Here is a 15925-nt window from a genome sequence, read left to right on the forward strand (position 1 = left end):
ATTTTTGAGCTGGGAAGCAGCAAGCCCACACTCCGGGAGCCTGACATCTCCTCTGACAGTAGGTGGGGGGTGACCAAAGCTCCTGCCCTGCACCAGAGCTACCACCCAGATCAGACCAGGAGCTCACTGGGATGGTGCCCTTGGTGGCAGGAGAACCCTGTGAGCCACACACTAATGTAGGAGCGTCTCAGAGCAAGATAAAGGTCAAACAAACCTCCCCTGCATCAGCCTCACAGAGCACCAGAGCAGGCAGAGGACACAGGAGCCTCCCCAGCCAGGACAAGCACAGAGCTAAAGCAGCCATGAGACTCCCGGTTTATTTTCCAAGCCGAGGCCAGGCCTGCAGGGAGGGCAGGAATCTTTTCACACATCGCAGGAGCACTGCTCCTGCATCCCTAATCCTGCCAAGGCAGCACAGGCTGCTCCCAGCAGCTTGCCTGTGCATTAATTGTAGAGGAAAAGCCTGCACCTACAGCATCCTCTCAAGAGTCAAAGCCTGGTAAATCCTCTTCCTGATAAGAGAGGCAGGTCCCTTCAATATTCCAGCATTCCAGACTTGTCTGTTGTGCACCACATAACAGGAGCTAGGTGAGACAGGTAACAAGGGCAATGCTGGCAAGCAGCATCCAGCCCCTGCAGCACCTTTTGCGCAGTTGAACCCCTTCCTGTGAGTCTAAATAAATGTAATATGATGTAATAACATTAATTAGCAGCATTAAGTGTTCAGTGTATTCAAGGCACAACTCAGCCACTTGGCACAGTGCAACCCAAACTGCTTACTATTCTCCCAGGGGAAATAACCTCAGGGAGACTTCTGGGCTTGAATACCGTAGGGAAGCTGAAGGGAGAGAGAGAGGGAGAGAAGTTATTGTCTCTCTAGGCATTCACAGAAAATTCAGGTGTCTTATCAGAGCAGAAGAAGCTGTAGGAAGGACAACTCTTTTGTCATGTGAACAATTTGAGGACTAAATTGAAGTAAGACGTGAAGAAAAAGTAGGTGAGATGAAGGTTAATTTGGAAACCAGAGTGAGAACAGAGGGAGCTGGGGTATGGAAGAGTCTATTAATTCCCTGGGCAAGAGATGCAGCCTGAGCCGGGCCACAGAGTAACTCTAGCACAGTACAGAAAGATAAATTGCAGGTTCTGCTGGTGGAATATTCTGTTTATTAAGTTCCAAAATAGGAGACAGTCAAGTGCCAAGTGCCTCGAGCCTCACAGTGCCTGAGAACATATTAATCACTGGTGGGAGCAGTGTTCAGGCAGCTCAGTGTCACACCAGGCACCATGTAACAGGATGGACACACCACACCCTCCCCTCCACACTGCCACAGAGATGGGGAAGGAGGCAGGGAAGGCACCTGCTCCTCTAGCAATGGACAGCAAAGACAGATAAAGATCAACAAGTTCCTTTAGGAGTGAAAGAATTCACTTTGATTCATAGATTTCTGCCACCTGGCTTTTCCTCTTAACCAGGTTTTTCAGGGCAGTTGCAAGTCCTAGCACACCTGCCAGCTGTGGGACAACACAAGCACAGATCAGCCATGCCACTTTCTCCTCGTTTTCCCTTTCTTCCTAGGATCTCCAGGTGGAAGGGTCTCTTTGTTCCTTTTGAAGGCAGAGGATTAACAAAGGCAAATGCAAAAGAGAAAAACAAAAACTCCTTTGTCTGAGGATGGATGACATCTTTTTATCTGTTTCTAATCTAGCTTCAACTTCCATTTCTTTAGGAGGGGAAAAAAAATCCAAAGATTAAATTTTATGCCAAGGCAAGCTATAATAAGTGACAGAAACACTCCATCTCCGGGTCCCTGCTAGCTCTGTGAAGTCAGAACATTCACAAGGAAGAAAGCAAAATATAGACAGACAAACACTTTCAATGGAGATTTAAAATAAAAACTCTCCTCATGTTCCAAATGCAAAAGCTACAGAAAAATATGTCGCTTCTCCAAGGAAATTTCATTATCTTGAAGAGAAATGCAATTTATCTTTGGAAGCTTAAAAAAAAAATAGCAGGGAGGGGAACCTGCCACGAGAGTTTCACTTTATGTCAGCATTTGGATTATTGCAGTCTGAGCCATGTTCCCATATCTGGAAGCACACAAAGGGTGGGAAGTTTTAAGGTGCAAGTCCATCCAAAGAAGGAGGGAAGAGGGAGAATGGTCCAGCCCACTCCATATCTGCTGCTTCAGGGTCCCATTCAGATGTTTTCCTACTGAAATCACACATCAGAGTGTGAAAAGCTGGCTTGGATCAGGTGCTCACCTCATGCATAGGAAACTTGCCATTTTTCCTGCTTTATCGTGATGAATTTCCAATTGTCACCTTGATCAATGGTCCCATGAACACTATCATAAGGATAATATGATTTTTTCCCCCTTATCCTATCACTCACAGGGTAATTACATGGCTGATTGCACTCAAGGGCAAGAGCATGTGTCCTGCACCCTTGCACAGAGCACACAAGTGCCTGGTATTGCTGGCATCACCAGGGCACTAACAGCAGGTTTTTTCCCAGGTAAAAGTAACAAAACCAAGAATATTCAAGGCTCAAAGCCCACTAGTCACACCTACAAGCCAGTGAATGTCTCAGCAGGCATTGCAGCCTCCCTGCTGTACTGATCATCAGTCCCACAGACACAGGAGGTGAAGGCCAGAAGGACCTGCTGCACTGCCTGGCCTCCCTGCACACCCCAAACCTCACACAGTGAGTTCTGCCCTGATCATTTCACTGCCTCCCAGCCAGGTCTTTACCGAGCCACTGCTTTGATAGCCCAGGGACACACGTGAACTGTCCCAGCAGTGCCCCTGGGCCCCTCTGAACAGGGATCACAGGTACCACAGGGCAGGTGGCAATATCCAGGCAGCCCTTCCCACAGCCACTCCCAAGGGATCAGCTGCCAAGACCATGAGATGCCACGTCCTGGCTCCCATCATGCACATCCTCCTGCTCAAGCAGGGGCTCACAGTCATATGAGGAGCAGCTGAGGAGGCTCAGCCTGGACAAAAGGAGGCTCAGGGGGCACCTTCTCACACTCTACAACTCAGCAGGGTGGAGCCAGGCTCTGCTCCCAGGGAACAAGGGACAGAACAAGAGGAAACAGCCTCAAGCTGTGCCAGGGAAGGCTCAGGCTGGACATCAGGGGGAATTTCTTCCCTGTAAGGGTGGTCAGGGACCTTCACTGAAAGGGCTGTGCAGGGAGGTGGTGGAGTCCCCATCCCTGGAGATGTCCAAGGATCTCCTGGACATGACACTCAGAGCTCTGGGCTGGGTGACCAGGTGGGGATCCATCACAGTTTGGACTCTGATCCTGGAGGTGTTTTCCAACCTCAGTGATTCTGTGATAAGCCTGCTAGTGACCTGCACATTCCTAACTCTGTTCCATGAATCTCCATCCAGGGAGGGGAGGAAGACTGCTTTTTTACAGGAAGGAGGACAGATAACTTCCAGGAACAGGACAAGTGCCCCAGTCCAGCTCCCAGCCCTCCACAGCTCAGGGTGTCCAGGCACTCCACAGAGCCACACACAAGTGCAATTCTTAAAGCAGGCTGCTGCAAGAGGGATAAAGAGAGTCCTCGCCAGGCTTGATTGGCAGGAGACATCAAGAACCCTTCAAGAGGGGATCTGAGGGAGTTTTGCATTTCAAACAGGGCAGGCAGGCAGGGTTTACCCAGAGTGAAGAGGGAAGCAGCCAGGCTGCTGTTTCATCGGTTAACATCTGGCAGCTGCAAAGCTCAGAGATAATTCTGCCTCCGTCCTCCAGAGAGTTCGGATCTGGGAGGGATGCCAGAGATGTGGCAACTGGGAGGGGATGAAATTCCTTCACAGAATCCAAAACAGGCAGGGAAACATCACAATATTCTTCCTCGCTTTAAGTAAGTGACTCCTTGATGCTGACTGAGCCTGTGGAAATGTTTTTGGGTTTTTTTGTCTAAGTGGAAGCAAGAGGAGAACAGAGGGGGCAATACAGGTGGGGGAAGAAGAAACACAGCAACAGCTTTTTTTTACCAAAATCAGACCTTTTTGATCAAAGCCTGCAAAGACTTTTGATCAGGATCTGCAAAAAAAGCTTTTAATTGTTACCTGTATTTCTATTTTTATAAAGACAATAAGGACATCAAGTTATTTCCATTTAGAAATACCAGTTTACAGAAAACCAACAGGAAAATATGGATTTGGATTAAAAAAAAAAAAAAAAAAAAGGAAGCTAAAAGAGATCTTTCAGCCAAAACCTGAAACTTATACAGAGGTTATTCTGAAAATTAGCTGTCATGTGTTATAAAGCCTGTGTAAGACCATCATTTGTGACCAGATTGTTTCATTGTGGTCACAAGGACAATCCCCACCTGAGCAGCATCCTGTGTTCTCCATCTCTCTGCCAGCTTTGCACTTGGGGTGGCTGCAGCCAGCTGGGGACAGTGACAGTCCTCACCAGGAATGGGCAATACAGCAGCAAGGCAGCTCTTCAATTACAGAGGAAATTGTCCTAATGAAGCCTGAACACATATGCCTCTCTGCAGGCATTTCTCCCGTGCATGCCACAGCTCATCCCAGCCCTTTGCACATCCCTGGCTCCAGGGCATAGACAGAGGAAGAAGCAGCTCAGCAGGGCCATCTCACAGAGCAGCATTGGAGGTGAGTCTCCAGCTCCACACTTAAGCACAGGTTACTGGGACAGTCTGTCCCCACTCCTACAGTCTCAGCACACCCCGAGATCCCCAAGCCTGAGCAACAGCAGCCAGATTTGGCCATGGATCTGCATGGGGAACAGACTGGGGAACAGGCTCCTGGCTGGCACAAATTTGGGGAGAAACCGAGCAAGAAGAGCTGCTGAAGGCTTCAGCCAGACCAGCCATCTTCTTCCCCCACTTACTCATCAACCAGGGCTGGGGCCAGACACCCCCATTTGCTGCTGCCCGGGCTGGGGACCAGCACGCCGCCTCCCCTCGGGCCACGCAGGTGGCTGAGGTTTTCCCCCACCAACCTCTGGAGGTCAGCAGCCGGCAGCACTGGGGCTCCGCACCGGCTGCCGCTGGAAAGAAATAAAACCCGGCCCAGGAAAGCAATGGAACTCGGGGAAAGACCCGGTGGCCTGGACACAAGATGCTCTCTACACATCATAGGTGACCTCAAGCATTTGCAGAGGCTGGCACACATCCTCCCTGCAGGCATGCAGGAGTGCAGGACCTTCCTCATTAATAGGAAATGATTAATTTCCAAAGCCTGCTTTGCCCATTTAATATCTTCAGGTCTCATGCCAATTTGTCCACAAGTGAGCCCCGTTCTGGGAAAAGGAATGAATGAATCCCCATTTCACTTTGCCAGCCTCCAATGTCATTTGCTCATTTCATGTCTGAAGGACGCTACAGCAAACCCTTTACAGCTAAATCATTACTGATTTTACAGAGGTCACAAGTTGCTGGTAATGTAAAAAAAAACTCTTGGTAAATTTATTACACAGAATCTGACATTGTCCTGCATAAATCTCCATGTTCCTGGTAAATAACAGAGGTTTCTAGATAATGTGAGACACCAACAAGAGCTAAGGCAAGTCAACTGGAGGCATGGAAGGAATCACATGCAGACCCCCTTGTGCAGAGCAGGAAAGGGAGTCCCTACCTTCACCTGGTCCAAAAAGCTAAAAACCAAAAGAGGAAAGCAGCAGAAATCCTCCAGCTTTTCCCAGCCAGGCAGGGAAAGGCAGCAGGTCTGTCAGGACAAGGTAGACATCTCCTCCCAGGGACATGCTTCCTTGAGCATCACCATGATATCATGGGCCAGTATCCCTCAGAGCCGTTGCTTTGCTGTGTGCCAGAAGCTGAACATTGACCAAAAAGGTGGATTTTCCCCACAAATGAGGCTGTGGCAGGCTGTCTTCTGGCTGGGTTACAGCTCACTCTTGGTTAGCTAGAAAAAAGAATTCCTGCCCGCTGGAAAAAAGTTCCCATTGCTGTTTCCATCCTGCTCTCTAGGAAAACTGGAGTCTGACTTTCAGTGAGGATCATTAATCTCATTATTTTTAGATGACATTTCTAGGTGTGTTCTCAGAGCTCCAGGCTCACAGCACAAGCGCAGACAAGTGGATGGGTCCATTATGCACCAATACAAGATCACTCCCCAAAATGGATGGAAGCAGAGGGCAGGTAACAAGTCTGGAATTGTGGTGGTGAAAGAGGACAAATGCTCACCTGGCAGAGGACATCTCCCATCAGAGGTAGGCTATGACATCCCAAGAGCTCACTGACAGCTCAGCCACATCACTCAGGCTCAGGGCATTGAAGCCAACTCCTGCCACTGCTCTGCTGGAAGGAACAAAAGGCCCCTGCTTTGCCAGAGGGGATAACAAGCATGGCTTCAGCTACTCAGAACCTCATGCAGCACACCTGGGCCCCTCTTTATCCCACAGCCACATGGCAGCTGAGACTCATTTCTTCCTAGCAGGGCTCCTCTGCACCTGGAGAGCCCTGCTGGGGAACACCCACAGGCAGTGGGCGCCACCTCTCCCTATTGTCCCACATCCAGCTCTTCCCACCAGGGGACAGCTCTCAGACACCAGGTGAAAGCTCTGCTCCTGCTGCATCAGGAGGAGCTCCTGGGCTTTCTGAGCTGGGGAAGGTCCTTCAAAGTCAGGAGGAGGGGAGGCTGTGGCTGTGTTATTCCTGGAAGTGTTGAAGGCCAGGTTGGACAGGGCTTGGAGCAACCTGATCTAGTGGAAGATGTCCCTGCACATGGCAAGGAGGTCTGAGATGATTTTCAAGGACCTTCCCAATCCAAACCATCCTGTGAGTCTCTGACTGGGTTGGGTTGATGGATCCTGACATGCTCCCAGCTCAAGCTGCTCCACACTGTGGCTGTGGCCAAGCAGCCACAGGGCTGCCACCAGCACCTTCACTGTCCCCATCCACCAGCATCTCCTTCAAACCAGCAACTTTCCCACAGTATTGCTCCCACTTTCCCTCCAGGAGCTTCAAGCACATCCTGGTGACACCATGCTACACCCCCTTCCCTTCCCTTTCATTTCTTTCATCAAAGTTTCTTTTCATCTCCCACCTTCTTGCTCTGGGGTGTTTTGTTCACCTCTTGCTGCCACAGAGCTGAGCCACTGTGCTGGGAAGGGCACTGCACCCAGTGTGGAGGTGGGAGCCCTCCCAGGAGGAGCAAACACGGTGTCAAAGCCACCTCTGAGCCTCACAAGCTCCCTACAAAACCCACAGAGTTAAAACAGAGCTCTGTGGGATGAGCTGCACATCATTGTCTATCAGAGAAGCACATCCCCAGAAAATGGAGACTTATAATGAAGTGTGTTTAACATGGGCTCAAAACACAGTGTTTAATCTGTGGGAGTCTCCACGCCCCCAGGCATGCTTGGGTCATGCCAGCACAGACAGCAGGGATCCTGAATGCTAAAGGAAGAAACAGGGAAGAAGATCCCCCGGGCTGGATGGGCAGACACAGCTGGAGGCACAAAGGTTATCTCCAGACTGCAGGTGAGATGCTCCCACCGGCAGGGTGTGGAGACAGGACCAAACCAGAGCAAGACCTGGGGGAGGGAGGAGATAAACCTGAGCAAAGCAACACCTTTCAGCCTCTTTGGCAACAACAAAATCAAGCCTTCATTTCAGATCAGCTGATTTTCATGTGAGTTTGGTTTTTTCAAAGGTTTGTCCAACCATACAAGTTTGCATGTGTATGCTTGAAGCAGAATACTGACCCCTTTTGAGGTTGTTCAGTGTTACATTTAGCTCGTTCTCCTAATTTCTCTCCAAACAATTTGGAAAAATCTTGCAGAGTGTGGCCAAGCCCCTTCAGAGGGATAAAACACAGGATTTGCTGCAGTTTTGCTGCTCCAGACCATGTGGCTGGGGGCTGGACGCTGCAGCACACAGGCCAGACTGAACTGGGGGTGCTGGGGACAAAAATGCACTTTTTCCCCACTTGCACCAAATGTTGTCATTTTGCCAGAATCCAAGCCCCTGCAGTTGGTTGCAAATCGTCCATCAAAGAAAGAAAAAATCCTTTGCTCCCCCTCAGCATCAGTGAACCAGGACAACACATGCCAGAGCCTGGGAATGGGGATAATGCCACTATTTCAAGGCCAGACACCACCTCGAGGCTGACACACTCCACCCCTACCTGTACCTGCAATTTTACAAACTTCATAAATGTACATATTAAATAATCTATTTACCTTTTTTTCTAAAAAAATAACCAAAAGTTGAGAGGCACGGCACAACAGACAACCTTAGCTGTGAGCCACTGATTTTTCTATGATATATTACATCTGAATCCGCCGGTGCGATGAGCAGAACGTACCAATTTGGGTAATTGGTGAGGGCCTGAGAGCATGCACACACTGCTGATCTGCCCTAAATGTATATTTACAGTGCAGGTTGTTTGCATTTCTGATGATCTGTGACACCAGAAGTTAATCAGCTCCTCCAGTGCACGCAATCAGCTCTGCAGCATTCTCCTCTCTGGTGTGGGGGAAGCTGCTCAAACTGTGATTTTAGAGCTGCCAAACACCATTAAACTGTTCAGTGGAGCAGGGGGAGGATGCTGCCAGGACCAGGCACTGGCCAGGTGCTCCCTTGGGCCAGAGGACACACAGGGAAACATGGGAACAACACTGGAACTCAGTGCTGACCAATGCTCCTGATGGGCCAACCTTGAGGCTGGCTTCAATTTAAGCCTGAGTGCTGGCTCAACTCTTCCTACTGGATGTTAGCATTCCCATTTCCTCCCCTAAAATCCACTTGAGTAATCAACTGTAAAGCTAATGACTGGGGTACCAAATCAGCAAAGTACTTGAGCACATGCTGAAGTCCCATTGAGAGAAATTAGACCTAAGCAGACACTTTGCTCCAAGGTGAGGGGGCTTTGTGTAAAAAGTCACAAGAAGCCTGTTCAAAACAGGTGTAACAGGGTATGGAGGCAAGCCATTCCCACTCAAGTGGCTTCCAAGCATCCTGCTCAGCACCCACAAGGACCTGTCAGAAGCATGGGAAACCCAGAGCTTTAGACCTGACTTTATTTTTCTGGCAGCCAAACCTGAGTAAGCTTCAGAGGACAATCCTGGAATGTTCAGGTGGCTCCCAGGTCCTAAATGCAGGAGAGCACCTCCTGGGATGCCCTGAGGAGGCAGCTGGGGCATGGATGAAGGGCACAGCACGCACAGGCACCCCAGGCAGGACCAACACTACCAGTATCTCCACACTGGGATCCCCCAGCCAGCCACAGGCAGGCCCTGCCCAGCCCTGTCCCTGCAACGAGATCCAGCACTGCTGAGCAGCAGGTGGGCAGGGTTACAGCCCAGAGACCCCAAAAGGAGCCCCCCTGGCAGCAGCACTGCCCCAGCTTTTCCAAGGAAGGACTGAGTCTGCACATTCTCCCCGCGGCCATGCTCCCACCCTGGCTACCCCCTCACGCCTGCTCCCCAGCGGGTTCGCAGAAATCCCACATCTCTCCCCCCAGGCACCTCCCAGTCACGCTCCGAGTGACGGGAAGAGCAAAGATCAAGTTTCCCTGAGCACCAGAGAACAGCAATGACGTTTGGTCCTGCCAAGGACAACACCTCGCTCTGGCAGGTTGTGCAGGTAACACCTGGCATGGTGAAATTGAGCTGTAACTTACCTTCAGTGTGGGATTTTAGAGCCCCACGCAGTGTTAGTGTGTGTGTATCAATATGTATATACATCAATAACCAATGTGTTCCAAGGAGACAGTTTCCCTGGAAGTTTTCCAGCATTTGGATATCTTTATTACTGTGAGTTAGGTCAAAGCCCTAACTTGCATTAACTGGCACAGCTCTGCTGAAATCAATACCCCTACACCAGCTCCTGCTATTTGATGAGGTGGCCCAGAATCTCTGTATTGGTTTTACTGTCTTCCTTCATCATCTGCCAGTTGCCCCTGCCCAGCTGTATTTTTTCAGCTGATTTTAATTTTACTTGTGGAGTCCTGGGCAAAGGCTGCAAGCAAAGAGCAACCAACCACAAGAGCTTCACTTGTAAGTGAGCAGTCCAGTTGTGTTCACCATCTCAGAGAAGATTTGCTTTCTTTGGTCTCCCAGCACTTGGAGATTACTCCTTGATTTCCTGGAGATCCCCGTGTCTGACATTTCCCTTTAATCCCTCTTGGTGTCCAGCTTAAGGGCCAAGCACAAGACCAAGCTGAGACAGGGAGTACCACGAGGTATTCATGCTCTCCCACATTCACCCAGGGTGCAGAAACACCTGTAACAACCAGCAAGAAGCCTTTTCTTACAACAACCTCTTGCAGAAAGTCAAAAGCAAAGTCACAGACATCTTTCAATGCAGCAGGAGGGTAAGAGAGAAGGCCCTGCTTGGCCTCCACAGGGGGAGTGAAGCAGTTTACGTGCTAATCCCAGTGTGAGCAACCAGAACTGGCACCAGCCGGGGACACTTGTCTGACTTCAGCACTTGGCAGGGAGGCACGGATGAACAAAAATATGTAGCACAGACCCTGGCTGCCCAAAGCCACGGGTCGTTTGCTGTCAGCAAATGGAGCCAGACAGAAAAATAAATACAGAGAACATCTTGAATTTGGACAGCAGTTCCTGCATGGCTGCAAGTCTCAGCAATGCCCCTGTCCAGGCTCTTCAGCGCCCACAGCACATCTGATGGTGTGGCCAAAGGGAGGGACAAAGCTGCCATCCCTCCCCCAGCTCACATGTGTCCGTGCAATGATTCCAAGCTCAGGGATTTGTTATTTCTGGGGGAAAAAACCATAATCCTGAGGCCAGAGCAGAGAAGGAATGAGGGCAAAGAAGGGATTTTGGCAGGAGAGTGCTGGAGGATGATGCTGTGAAAGGGCTCTATTCCAGGGAAGGCAGCCTGATGCTCCCATGGGACAGACAGTGCTGTCCATGTTGACAGCCTGGATCCAAGTGTCTGTCCCCACAGATGCCTTTGGAAGCACCACCTGTACATGTGCAACATCCTGACACTCCATGCCAGTGTGACAGGGCTGGCACAGGGAGGGAGCAAGGACGGGATGCAAGGCAGCAGGCACATCTAAATAAGGCCACAGAGGTAAGGGCAGGATCACTTTAAACAGTTAAAGTTTCATTTTAGTAGATACCACAAGGGGGAAAACATTCCCGGTGGTAAAGAGCAAAACAGGTACCTTCTTGCAAGGAAGTTTTTGCAGCCTGCCTCCCTGAGGAAATAAGGCACATTTGCACCCAGCCCCACTCCCTACCCACAATTTTAGAACCTATTGGTTCATTTTAGCCAGGTCAGAGTGGGAGGGATGTCTGAGGGAATTTCTGCTCCTACATCTTGTGGGTTTCTCCATACTTTCACATTTTTTGGAGAATTATGGCGTTACTTGCTCAAACACATATAATATCCTTTCAGCAAAAATACCCAGCCAAGTTTGGACTTGAATTTCAAACTGTCCCATTAGGCTTGTCCAGCTTGAACATCATGGATCTACAAGTTTTTAGCAGGGGTTTGCCCCACCTTCCCTCCCAGAAAATCATTATAATTAGCATTTGTGTGACTGGATCACACAGCTATCTGCTGGAAAAATCAAGGCAGAAGATGGCAGTGCCTTGGTGCACTGGACTCCTCATGCAACTCCCTCTTTATGAGTCTGGACTTTGCATGGGGGTACACTCAGTACCACTTAAGCAAATTGGGTCAAGGACAGCAAATTAAACAAGGCCAAGCAAATCAGCTCTGAAGAGCCTCACATCCTCATGTCCTTCTAAAATTGTTGGGAGCCAGGCCATTTTCTCATGTGCTCATGAGGGAAAATGTAATATATCATTTTGCACATCATGATCTGCCCCCAGTCCTTCCCAAGCATTTGCTGGCAAACCATGGCACTGGGTGCATCTGCTCCAAAACCATCAGGGAGAACTTTCCTGTTTCCAAAAGGACAGTTCAGAGGATGGAAGGGTTTCTAACTCCTCCTGGGGCCAGTGGGAGTTTGGTATCACCCACAGATTCCAGCATTTTGCATTCCTGGAGTGAGGAATGTGCATGTGCCCAAGGGAAAACAATGCTGGGTGAAACACCCATGGGTCACTAAATAGAACCACTGCAGAAAGGATTTGGGTTTTCCTGGTCTGTTCTGAATCCCAGTCAGATTTGGGCTGGAGGGGCAGCAGCTTAGGCCAGCTCCTGTTGCAGTCCCCCAGCACAGGAGAATTAATAATTAAACACAGGCCAGGTGAGGAGTACTGGGTCTTGAAGGCAGCTGCAATATTTCCATTTTAAAAGGCAGGAGGGCAGGTCCTGGAAGTTAAGTGCCAATTCACCTCCCTTCTACACAACAGCATTCCAAAGTAAATTATTAGGGATGAACAAGTCATTGCCATTTACATTTCCCATGGTCAATAGCACATTCTTACTGCCCCAGGAATGGGGGAAACAGCACAGGAAAACTCCAAGAAACACACCATTCCACCAGCAGTGAGTGGAAGGGATTCTTCCAACAGAGCTGGATGGAGCTGCTCCCCCACCAAAGCACCTCTTCAGAGCCTTCAGCTGAAGCCAGCTCTGAGCCCCTGAGCTCCCTCCACTGTGGCAGTGGATTTGCTCCAGCCTCAATAAGGCAGCCCCAGGGCTGGTTACCCGCCAGCTGGGCTGGCCCTGGGAGCCCTCTGAGCCACGGAGCCCTCACAGCATTAATAAACCTGGTGGCTCAGCCCACCACCCTGGCACCAGGAACCTTTACTTTGGTGTACAGGCTGCTCTTACCTGTCTGTATTCAAACATGAGGGGTCCAAAATCCCACCTGGAGCCACCATAAAGCCAATGGCTCTGAGCCCAAGCCCTGCCCTCCGTGTGTTTTCCAGCCCAGCCTGTCTGTGGTGCCCGTGCACAAAGACAGGCAATGTCATCCTCCCGCGCTCCCTTAACTGCTTATCGATCCCAAAGAGCCTCCAAATGGATTTCTCTGGCCATCTATCATCCTCCATAGGCCAGGAGATCCCCTCTGTGTTAGAGAGCAGACATCTCAGTTAGAGCTTTATTTACTGCCAAGCAGCAATTAAGCCATCCCGGTTCGATTTATGGCCGGCACAGATAACCCCACTCAACACTAGCCAAGGCCAGTTTAACTTTCAGATACTCATCTCTTGCCACACACAAAAAGCCACCTTAACCTGTGCATTTTTTTATACCTCTAGCCCAAATTCAGACTTCATCTCTTCAACTCTTTCCAGTACAAGCTGGGAAATTATTCCCTTGCAGGTGTCTAATAGATTTCTATTGTGTTCACTGCAGTCCTGAAGTCAGAGCCCAACTCATCGGGCTTTATTTTCTGAAAGCCTCATCCTGAAGCTGGTATTTGGGATGTTGGGGATTTAAATGCCCAGCTTCGTGCTCAGGACAAGATGTAAGGAATGACAGGAGCAAGGCACACCCATGATGCCATTCCACTTTACTGGCACAAGTGCAGGGACACTTTGGCTGGCTATGGGGGATCCAGCTGAACATCCTGCCAGCTCTGGCAGAGGGCTGGAAGCAAGGACATCCCTCCCAGCCTCTTCCCAACAGGCTCCAGGGCTGCAGCAACCCAGCACACAAAACCTCTCACTGGTCTGAGCGTGGGCTGCTATTCTAGCAGTTTGCCATGGATAATGTTCATACTTTACGGAAAGCCACCGAGATTGATACAGATCTTCACTTTATTAATTTCTCCAGCTACTAGCAGTGAATTAATCCAGCTGGAGACTGATTTAACTTCTCAATAATGCTCAGATTTTCCACATTGTCAAAGTGATTTCCCATTACCCACAGTGGTGTTTGGGTAGCCAGGTGGAGCACCCCAGTATCATTGCATTGCTCCTTCCAGACAGCTGAGCTGCCAAGAGACACCGAGAACACACCTGGCTGACAGGTGTCCTCTCCACCTAAGAGTCTGTGGGGTTTAAAGAAAATCTCTTTTTAACAAATTCTATGTCTTGGCAGGACAGAGCACTAAGACTGGGGAGAGGAGAAAGTGCTACTTAAGGACTTACAGAGCTGCTGCATGACACCAGTTTTAAAACACATCATACAAGTAGCTGCTTTTGCACACAGAGATCGGTTTAGGTCAGTAACAGTCTTAATTTCACATTCTCCCAATTGAGTTCTTCTGCTTTTGGACGAACAGCACATGTGGCCAGTGTCCTGGAATGTGACCTGTCCTCACCTGCAGCACTGACTGCACCACCTGGAGCTGTGGATGCAGCAGCTCCTGCTAAAGAGTCATTGTACCCTGCCAGCTCTCCCTTCCTGCTGATTAGCTGGAAGTCTCTGTTCTTGGCCTCCTTGTCCCTGGCATTGAGATGCTTCCCTGGCTGATGGCCTGAGACCATTTTTGATGGTCTTACAAAGACAATGCCAGCACCTCCTCAGCTCCTCACACACTGCCCAGCACTGATCAGAGCCACACTGCAACCCAGCAAGAGAGGTAAATGTCTCAGAATGCTGGTTTTGATTAATCATACACTTAGAAAGGTTCTAAATAATACATAAAGAAAGAAAAATATCTGCAATGATAGCTTGGCTAATTTTGAGCTAATCCTTGCAGACAGAGGTGGGCTGCACCCTGCATGCCAGCCCTGCTAAACCAGTGTTGCCTCCCAACTCTGAGGTCTAATTTAAGTGAGATTAATTTGGTGTTTAATCTAATCACTGTTCCTGGTGTCTACAGAGCACCTTGGTGAAAACCCAAGAGATCTTTCCAGGCAGCCAGAGCCCATGCCAGTAAACACCTCCTCCTACCCAGCTGCCACCACCCAGCACTCTGGTTTCCAATCCCGCTCTCCCTTTTGCTTTCACTCTCTGCCCCAGCTCTTTCCCTGTTGTCCCTCTGTGCTCCATGGCACCTGCACATTTGGGCATTTCTTGGCACATTCACACATGGACATTCCATCAAAACCACCACACCTGGCAAGGTCGAGGGACCTTCTCCTTTATGAGCTTCCATAAATGATAATGATACTCACTTGAGCAGGCAGGTGCAAAGATCAGCCTTATCAGGACTATGTATTTCATCTCATTTCCTCCTTTTACTATAACTCATCCTATCTACTCCACAGAAAGCAAAGCTGCAACAAATTTGACAGAAGATCTTGCTTGTATCCTCACCAGCATGGGAAACTTCCACAGCTTCTGCATCACCTGGGCAAGGAGGTAATGGGCAACCCAGCAGAGACCGATGGTGTCTTGGCAGCCACTGGATTTTAGAAATATTGCAGTATCCATAGGTGAGATGGGAGCACTGGGATGGGAGGTGTGCTGGAGGCTGGAAGCACTGGGACATCCCTGATACTGCAGACTTGCCCACTTATTTGCTCTCAGATACTGAAAACTAGAGGGGAAAAAATGAAGTTCTTTTCTAGCCCTTCAGACAATGGCTGCATGTTATTTTAGCATCTTCCAGGCAGGACAGCATTTTTGTCCCTGCCCATGGAAGGCAGATTGGAACTGGATGATCTTTAAGGTCCCTTCCAATCCAAACCCTTCTATGATTCATTCTATGATTTATTGTACAGTGGCAAATTAATTTAGGAGGAAAATAAAACCATTCAGCATCTGAAATAGAGCATTATTTCCTGCAGCATTAATCGGTGGCATCAGTACCACGTAATTTGTTACCGGTGGCATATTTCTGTATGGCTTCATTTCCTTAAAAGCATGGGAATTAATGAGGTGTTTGTGTTGGGAAGGGCCTGGCAGGCTCTGAGCAGAGTGTGGGCAATCACCAGAGAGGCTTCCTGGCACGGAGGCACCGTGGTGGGTTTGTAAAGCACGGGGTAAATCCCACAGCTCTGCTGCCCTACGGGGATTCACCTGCTCTGAGCAGACGCGACTCCAGCAGCTGAGCACCTGCCCTGCTGGATTTAAGAGCAGAACAAGAATTCACCTCCCTTTAGTTATGTACAGCAATACTGAATCATCACTGCTT

Source organism: Agelaius tricolor, unplaced genomic scaffold (assembly GCF_023055355.1).
Source record: "Agelaius tricolor isolate 1412-34295 unplaced genomic scaffold, bAgeTri1.0.p SCAF_12, whole genome shotgun sequence".
Classification (NCBI taxonomy): domain Eukaryota; kingdom Metazoa; phylum Chordata; class Aves; order Passeriformes; family Icteridae; genus Agelaius; species Agelaius tricolor.